This window comes from Poromitra crassiceps, assembly GCF_964638095.1.
Source record: "Poromitra crassiceps genome assembly, chromosome: 4".
NCBI classification, from domain to species: domain Eukaryota; kingdom Metazoa; phylum Chordata; class Actinopteri; order Beryciformes; family Melamphaidae; genus Poromitra; species Poromitra crassiceps.
The window spans coordinates 23870816-23878769 of record NC_139626.1 but is presented as its reverse complement, the minus strand read 5'-3'; positions in this window follow the sequence as shown (position 1 = coordinate 23878769).

Genomic DNA, 7954 nt, shown 5'->3' with positions numbered 1-7954 from the left:
AAACCAGGCAGTATGTCTCATGTGAAGTGCGATGCGATCCTAACCTGTCTGTGAAAGCGCCACACGAGCAAACACACTCAAATCCAGACTGAGGGCACACTCACACATTCACTGCCCAACGGCATGTGACGTTTGCATTGCGAACGATCGATAGACAGACAGACAGACAGACAGGCAGATAGATAGATAGATAGATAGAGACAGACACTGAGACAGATAGATAGATAGATAGATAGATAGATAGATAGATAGATAGATAGATAGATAGATAGATAGATAGATAGATATATAGGGAACTCACTTCTCTCAAGAGAAAAGGTGGAGTTAAGGGAAGAAAAGAAGATTTTCTTTCTCAAATTAAAACAGTTTTAAGATGCACATTTTCCCAAAGCACTCTGTTGTATGTTATTTTTAAATGCAGCCATTATTTTACTTGAAATGAGAAAAGAACATGTATTTATTATTAGTGTAGGCTAGTTATTTATAATTAATCCAGTTAAATATGAAAACTAAATAAACATTGTTGATGTTTATTTTGATTTAACAGTCAGTCTTTGACTACATACAGACATTGTACCATTAGGCTACTGCAATCATTGAAGTAGCCTAAGTTCAATGGCACTGAATCATAACGCAAGCTACTGTACGTTACAATGTTCCGGACCTTCGCTTGAGGACATTTTCTCTAACTGGACCTCTATGAATTTTAATTGAGTGCCCCTGGTCTAGGCGAGCAAACTTACCCCATCACCGCCCTGCAGCAGAAATTCCATCGCCTGAGGAATCTGCCCCTCCATCAGTTCGTGAAGATCCATCCCGCCCTGCTCATACAACACCTATGGGAAAAGAAACAGGACTGGGATGACCCAGTCCTACCCGAGACACTGCTGTAGGCCTGGAAAGAGTGGGAGGACGAGCTACCGCAACTGCAGGATATCTCCCTACCGCGATGCTACACTAGCCCTGACCTGGACTCCCCCATCGGTAGACGGGAGGTCCACGTGTTCTGCGACCCATCTGAGCAAGCATATGGTTCAGTGGCGTATCTCAGGACTGAGGGCCCCGGCGGAAAGGTGGAGATAGCCTTCCTCATGGCGCGGTCTAGAGTTGCTCCAAAGAAACAACAGTCTATCCCACGTCTAGAGCTGTGCGCCGCCTTGACAGGAGCGCAAGTAGCCAAGGTACTCAAGACGGAGTTGACAGTCCCCATCCAGCAGACCGTATTATGGACCGACTCAACCACCGTCCTCATCTGGCTGCAGACATCATGCCGCTACAAGGTGTTTGTAGGCACTAGAGTGACGGAAATCCAGGAGCTCACGGTGGACAACGACTGGCGCTATGTGGACACCACCCAGAACCCAGCGGACGACATTACGCAGGGAAAGCCCCTTCCCGCACTCACCACCAGCCGTTGGGGTGGCGGATCCCCCTTCCTTCTGCTCAGCCCAGATCACTGGCCAGAGACACCCCAACTCCACACAACCTCGGATCATAGCGAGGAGCTGAGGAAGCCAACCTACTGTGGCCTCACGTCGGCCATCCCCATGCTGGATGAGTTTGCAGCCTTCGGTGCCCTCACCGAGGATACCACGCCGGCGTTCCACAGGGCGGCCAACGAGGCACTAACGGCACTAACGGCTGAAGAGGCATGTGGGCGATCATCTGGAGGCTCGGATCCTGATACGGGACGTCCAGGGGCGTCCCAAGAACTTTGGGGGAGACTTCCTAGTCACCCGTATGCACAATCCGGTGCTTGGTGCGGGCGTGGTTGGGCGAGTGGAGGACCACTTGAACGGCTCCTACACTGCCGTGTTCCCGTTACTGTGGGAGGGACCAGCACAGGTCGAGGTGGCGCTGGTTCACCCCAGTGAGGCCGTCACTGTGCTGCGCAGGCTGACCAGGGACCACCCGGACCGGGTTTTCTTCAAGAGCGTCTTCTACTCAAGATACCTCTCTGAATCCACACTTTGTAATGTCTGCCTGCCTTCCAACCGGGAGCCGCTGTGCAACTACACTGACCTGCACACCGGGGAGCCATGGTTCTGCTACAAGCCCAAGACACTCAGCTGCAATGACAGGAGCATCCACTCCAAAGGAGGATTCAAGCAAACGCTCATGGCCAACGAGGAGAAACTCTTCCAAAGAGGTGTGAACATGAAGGTCTTCATTCATTCTTCAGGGTTTGACAATGTCACTGTATTTCCAAAGGAGGAAGGTCAACCAGAGATGCAGAGCAGCGTTTTGAAACCTGAACCTCCTGGTTATTACTACCAGGGGTTGTGGCGAGCCCTAGGTGGCACCACACTTCGCCAGTTCAACGACCCCGCTGTCATCAGCGAGTGTCTGAGAGGAAAGAAGGTCCACCTGTATGGAGACTCCACCATCAGACAGTGGTTTGAACACCTCAACTCTGTGCTGCCAGACCTGAAGGAGGTTGACCTGGGCAGCCCGAAGCAGGTTGGACCATTCATGGCCGTCGACAGCGTGCACAACATCCTGGTGAAGTTCCGCTGCCACGGCCCTCCAATCCGATTTGACAATGTCCCGACCGCTGATCTACGCTACATCGCCAATGAGCTGGACAGCCTGGTTGGAGGCAGCCAGACCGTTGTGGTCTTTGGCATCTGGTCCCACTTTAGCACGTTCCCCACCGAGGTTTACATCCAAAGGCTGCAGGGCATCCGCAGGGCGGTGCGGCAGCTGCTGGACAGGGCACCTGACACGCTGGTGGTCATCCGGACCGCAAATCTCAAGGACTTGACACTTTACGAAGCGCTGACCAACAGCGACTGGTACTCGCTGCAGAATGACAAGGTGCTCCGAGCCCTGTTCAGTGGCCTGAATGTCCGCCTGGTGGACGCCTGGGACATGACGCTTGCCCACCACCTGCCCCACAGCCTCCACCCCCAGCCCCTCATCATCAAGAACATGTTCAACGTTATCTTGTCCTACATCTGCCCACAGGGTGGTAGCCAGGGTTCTGAAACTACCGATGGCCAGATTGCGGTGCGCCGCAGAGCGGCGCGGCCCGCCGTCGAGCAGACTTCAGGCCAACATTCAGGCCAAAATGATGCCTACAAACACAATCCAAACTATATACTACACACAAACTCATTATGTAAATTATAATTAAATATACATACTGAGGGACCTTTTGGAAAAAATACTTTTAACTCTTCATCAATCAGTTTAACGCTTCTGTGTGTACAGTATGTGTGTGTGTGTGTGTGTGTGTGTGTGTGTGTGTGTGTGTGTGTGTGTGTGTGTGTGTGTGTGTGTGTGTGTGTGTGTGTGTGTGTGTGTGTTAATGCGTGTGTGTTAATGCAGGTGTGGCAGGGAAATATTTGTGTGGAAATATAGTGATATCCACAACATGCATTACCTTTTGGAATGGAAGACTATAGCTCGATCCTCCTCTTGGCCAGAGAGGCATCCAATCACTGCTTCTCCACTGTTATTCCATCTTGGCTCACTGAAATTCTGTAAAATTAAAGACAGATACAGACACACATAAGTTAAGTTTAGTTATGATGATGATCAGTTAGTGCAAATGTGTCCTCCTCTGTCCTTTTCTCCTCTGTCCTTGTGTCTGTCAGTCCTTCTGGGCTGTGGAGGGGGCAATAAAGGCAAGTCGTCAGACTGACACGAACATGTCATGTAACTATTAGTATGCAGGAATTGTTCTGATATTCAAACTTTTGTCTTTGTTTTCATTCGAGTATGTGTCTAAGTGTATGTATGGGTTCAAGTGTCTGACATGGATTAAAATGACATTCAAACAATTACAAAAGTGTGTTCTGGGGTGTGCTTGCATGTTCCAACTTGCAAGATGCAACAACACAGCAGAGCATGTATATAGTATAACATTTTAAATAATCCTAATCAGAATACCTTAGGGTTTTTAGTTCTTTTTTCTTTCATTCTTTTAATTGCTATAGTTGTAAGATTCGTTTTTAATATCTGTGCATTTGAAAATGTGTAAACAGGCACTTATTCAATGCAAAAAATATTGTGGAATTTCATTTCAGAAATCCTCTCTCTTCTTGCAGTTTACATGTTAACTATAGCTAGTTAGCTTAGCTGTCAGGCTCAAGCAAGGCTAGGAGAATTAGCCTAGTTAATAAACACTAGACAGCAAGGCTAAGGACCCAGGCCAGGTTGTGTGTGACTCAGACAGACTGGTTAAAAGTTATTATGGGCAGCGTTGTGAGCTTAGGAAATGTAGCTCGCAGTTAACAGCTAGCTAAAAGCCTCAGCATTTGAGCCGTCGTTAGCGTGATTCATATTATACCCCAGCACAGCTAACCCAACCTAGCTAACTCTAGCTAATGCCACTGCACTGCAAGGCCTACCCCAGCCTGGCTTCCCCACGGCACCACCTGCTTAGCAGGGGCACGGTGGCTCAGTGGTAGAGCTGTCGCCTCGCAGTCAGAAGGTCCTGAGTTCGATTCTCGCCTGGGACACTGCGCGCTGTGGTTGTGTTCCCCCCATATCTTCAGTGCCCAGGTGGGGTATCTCGTCGTAAGGGCCTTTCTGTCTGTGTGGAGTTTGCATGTTCTCCCCGTGCTCCCCCAGGGGGGCTCCTCCGTATATAACCCCCCCCCCCCATTAAAAACATGCAGAAGATCAGATCGTCATCGTCATCCGACCAGTGATGACAACATCCGAAGTCGGTCCCCGGGCGCTGTACGAGAAAGCGACCACTGCTCCTGGCCTGCCCCCCGGAGGAAAGGACAAAGCCAGGATGGGTTAAATGCAGAGGACAAATTTCACCGGCCACCGTCAGCATGTGTGTTTGTGGCCCTCCGTGCATGTGTTGATGTGTAACCGTGTGACAATAAAGACGGGCTTGTCCGTCTGAAATCGTGTTTTTTTTTTTTTTTTAAACCTAGCTCACACAGGCTCAATTAGTTAACAGTTAGCTATTAGCTAATGTGTGTTCGGGCGGCACGCCAGCAGCGATTAGCGTATACATACCCCCACCACAGCCTGGCTGCCCACCACTACGTGCTTGCTTTCAAACCATGTCAGGCAAGCCTGGTCATTTAATTATGCACAGAATGACAGGAGAGACTTCACAAAATGACAATCACCCACCTTAACTTAGTCTCACGTAGTCAGACCCACCGTCGATGTTGGCAATCTTCCAGCGACGGAGGTAAATATGACGGTTGGCACTGCGAGACTAACTCCTTCTCGAGTCCAAAAGAATGAATGAACTTCCCTTATTTGTTTGACGTCACGTAACTCCCTATAGGGCCTAACCAGATTTTCAACTTAAAGGTCCATAGCGGTGCACTTCATTGTATACTACTGACAGATGGTCTCAACTTTCCAAATAAAAGTCCTCTTCTGTTTCATACCTTCCATACGGTAAAGATTTTTTTTTTTTTTTGACAGAAAATAATTACCGAGGTCCGGACCTCTGTTCTCATATGTAGCTACAGCCATGCCGGGGACACCAGCGGGTGCGCTGCTCAACAATGTGCAAACATCAAAAGGTCACATCAGGGTAATTGGTGTTCACCCAGCATGCACTGCACAGGAACAGCTATTTGGGCCCAAACAGGTAGGAGGCAGGAGGGAAGCAATCGGAGCGCTGGCTTCCCTGTCAGTGGCGCGCCAGCCAAAGCACGCACGAGGACAGCACTCCAGCTGGCTGGGTGCGAGGCGCCATCACACCCAGGGGTCACACAGCACGGACCACCATGCTGCACTATATCAATGAATAAATATCCACCTTTCTGCTACCTATGCTTGTGTTTACTAATAGACCCTTTTCATGGGGGCCATTTTGTGTCGAAAAGGCAGAGAAGTGAGTGAGAAGGGTCTATTGTATGCCAGAGGCCACTTTATAAATTTTCTGATGAAGACTTTGTAGTCGAAACGTTAAATAAACTGACCTGGGAGCTGACTTTAATTCAGTGTGCGGACTCTATTTATTTTCTATGTTATCTGCTTTTTGTCCTGCACCTGAGCCTTACAAGCGGATGTGCACGCCCTACCTCTCTCTTCACTTTATAAATTGCCACCTCTTTGTGCTTGATGCGAGTGGAAACAAATTATTCTCTGACTGAGATTTGTGGCTTTAGGGTGGAATCTTGCTGGCGTTTCCACCTGGATAAAGTGGGCCGCTGAACATATGAAGCAGGTGTTTTGCAGGCCCTGGGTCTCCATTGTGGTTGTGGATGCCATGCTTAGACTGGGAGAGTCTCTGTATTTAGGCGTGGATTAGTGGAGTGGAGTGGATTATCAGGGAAACTGGCCCGCACAGTGATGGCTTGATTACATTTTTCCAGTCCGCCGGTGGAAAAATTGGCTGTGATACTTATCCATAATATCAACAACGAGATGGCATAATCCAAACAGGGTCCATGGAATTCGGTCTAAATGGTGTTTGTGTACTCCTATGTTTACAATAGGGGGGATTTCTGTTATTGCCTTGCACCACCAGTTTATCTGTTGATGCCACATCATTATCTCAGCTTATCTCCAGCTATCTTCTGATGTCACCCGCACTGAAACAGCAATTGTCTCAGGGGTTTGATCTGAGTTTATCACTCATGGACCAACAAGTTCCAACATCTTCTGCTATAGCACTGTTTGCATGACAATGCACATAATCGTTCATTAGATGGATCACTTCACCACAGGTGATTAAGATCACCCAAGAAAGTGAAGGAGACAATGGTGTGCTATGTGTCTGTGGTATGTCACACTGATGCCATGCATTAAAAGCTTGTCTCAAAGCTATCATAAATGGCATTCAGCAAACAGGTGTGTTGAAAAATTTAGCAAAAACCGCTCGATGAAGCCCACGTGTCCTGGATGGTTCTATAATTCACTTTGAGCCTCTGATTCTGCGGCCCGTTCCAAGTATCGTCTAAGATGTAGGAAGTTGGTCATCAGTCACACGTCCATCTGAGGTGTGTGTGTGTGCATGCGTGCATGTGTACTGGAGACTCGAGAGCACATACATTTGGATAGATCATCTGCTTTTCTGAAGCCCATGCATTAAGCCCTCTGTGGGTTAAGCCTTTGGTGGACTGTCAATCACAGCATTTCGACAGGTATGGTTCTGACCTGGTACCATTATTAGTTATTCTGGAGGCTTCCCTCTGGAAATGGATAGAGAGCTGAACCTGTTAGAAGAAAGGACAGGGGCAAAGGCCCAGTTAGAAGTCCACAATCTTATGGCTTGAGCTGAGCCTGTATTGGAGCCCAGGGCCAAAAGGCTCCAGTCCATCAACAAAGAAGGACAAATCCAACCTTGAAGGAGTAAACGATTGAACAAGGTCTAGAGGGGTTTCAATTTTCTTTTTAGACGGTTCACAAACAAACCCAAATAAACAATGAAATCCACGTTCAGGTGCCAAGATCCAGTGGCAGCACAGTAAAGGCTGTGTCCGTACAGTTGTGGCATTCCCAAGCCCTGTGGCCCCCTGTGGGGCAGCATTATAGCAGTGTCTCCCTCCAAACTATTTTAAGCGCTTTCCAACAGGCCTAAAACACAGCTAAATATAGGCTTGTCTGTTACTATGGACTTGGCAGGCGCTCTGAACAGTCGCAGCACTGTGCAACAACACCGCAGGAATTTCTGATGTTGTAATACGAAAACCAGGGCCCCTCATAGATGTTAACTCTGGCTGGGCCTGTCACCAAGGTGTAGGCAGGCTGAGTGGAAAAGCAAACTTTTCACCGATTTCAGGGGGCTGGGGGAAACCTGCAGATAGAATCATAGCACCTTTACAGGGCTCCAGAGTCAGGACAGCACCCAGGGGCCACAGCTATACCTTCATATTTCATCGCCCCATAGTGGCTTTTATCATGTTTTCTGGTTTATTAAACAATCATGACAGATGACATTAATTGACACATCTGGATGCACACAACAACAAAAAACTGATTTTGCTATTTTCTTTATTGGATCTTTAAAGCCAGATATGTAGAT